General features: G+C 47.8%; 1 pseudogene; it reads left to right on the top strand.

Moving 5' to 3' along the window:
• Nucleotides 1–252: 252 nt before the first annotated feature.
• Nucleotides 253–1,499, top strand: LOC115314757 (annotated as a pseudogene).
• Nucleotides 1,500–1,700: the final 201 nt, after the last annotated feature.

Raw genomic sequence — 1,700 nt, forward strand, 5'->3', positions numbered from 1 at the left:
GTGAGAACCCAACGCCTTTCAGATGAGAGGCAGCTGCAGGCCAATGCCTTCACCATTGCCGCTCTCATGACCGACCACCTACCCGTGATCAGTCGAGAACGGTGGACTTTCCAGAGGAACGAATGGTGGTTCGAAGACACCTTGCCCCATTTGGGCGAGTTCCATTTCAAGCAAGCCTTTCGCGTCTCTCCTGCCACCTTCAGACTCCTGGTGGAGTCATGCAGGTGCCTCCTGGAGCGAGAGCGAACCAATATGAGGGAGCCAATCTCCCTTGAGAAGCGAGTGGCAGTAGGATTGTACCGTTTGTGCTCGAGCGCCGAAGACAGGGCAATCGCGCACTTGTTCGGAATTGGTCGCTCAACCGTGCACATGCTGTATAAAAACTTCTACGATGCCGTGATTCAAAAGCTGGAAAACGTCTTACTCCGGATGGTGCGTTCGGACGAGATGACGGCACATATGCGCGAGTTCTTCGCTGTTTTTGGATTCCCGCACGCTGTCGGCGCCCTGGACGGCTGCCACTTTCCAGTGTCGCCACCCAAGGAGCATGCAACGGATTACTACAACTACAAGGGGTGGTAGGTGTCTCTTTATGCTTTTCCCGCATTACTTTTCTGCTGAGATAAATATTGGCCTACAGATTGCAATTTGCGATATATTTAGGAATTTGGAACTGAAATGAGGGGCCCTTGCTATGAAGTGCTTACTGACATCATCCAATTGAATTAAAAAAATAAGCATAGGTGTAGTGCTCCTGAGTCATGGTAATTATTTTGAAGTTGATGTAAAAAAATAATTAAGCTGTGCTTCTTTTTCCTACAGGAATTAATAATTTTAAACTCTATTTATTACTTCTGAAACATGCCGCCTTTATGCTTATTGTTCTTTTTTTCTTTTCTTTCTTAACACAGGTATAGTATCATCCTTTTAGCGTTGGTTGACCACCGGTACCGTTTCCGGTGCATAAACTTGGGAAGCCCCGGCAGGTGCCATGACGCCAACGTGTACGGACGTTCAAGACTGTGCACACTTGTTGACGGTGATCACTTCCGGTCTCCTGTGGTAGTGATTGAAGGTACTGTCGTAGAGTCAGTTATCGTGTACGACAAAGCATTCCCTTTGACTACACACGTGCTAGCCAGACACGGGAAGCTTCCTTCAACTACAGCCTCTCAAAGACGAGAAGAGTAGCCGAAAATGTTTTTGGCAGACTGAAAGCTCGCTTCAGATTTATTATGAAGAGAATAAATTGCCACCTGCAAAGCGCAAAGCGAGCAATTAGGGCCGCATGTGTACTTCATAACATCTGCGAGGAATTCAGAGACAAAGGTGAACAGCAGTGGGAGCACGAAGCACGTGAGCTTGACTCTTTCTATCCACATCCGGCTCGCAACACTGACGTGTGTAATGGGTGAGGCGAAAAAGTCAGAGACGCACTGGCAGACTACTTCTGGAAACGGGATCAGCGTGGATCGGGAGCAGCTACAGCAGCCAGTTAACAACGCATCTGGAAGCGGCTCACCCTACACTAGGCGCAAGTAGAAAGGCCATGATTAAAATAGCGCAAACTTGACAAGGACAACAAAGAAGGCACACGTGCAACAGGACTGGCGCTTTGATTAAAAAGCGCCAGTCCTGTTGTACGTGTGCCTTCTTTGTTGTCCTTGTCAAGTTTGCGCTATTTTAATCATGTCTAGTAA

Source organism: Ixodes scapularis, unplaced genomic scaffold (assembly GCF_016920785.2).
Source record: "Ixodes scapularis isolate PalLabHiFi unplaced genomic scaffold, ASM1692078v2 PGA_scaffold24__2_contigs__length_7659602, whole genome shotgun sequence".
NCBI lineage: Eukaryota > Metazoa > Arthropoda > Arachnida > Ixodida > Ixodidae > Ixodes > Ixodes scapularis.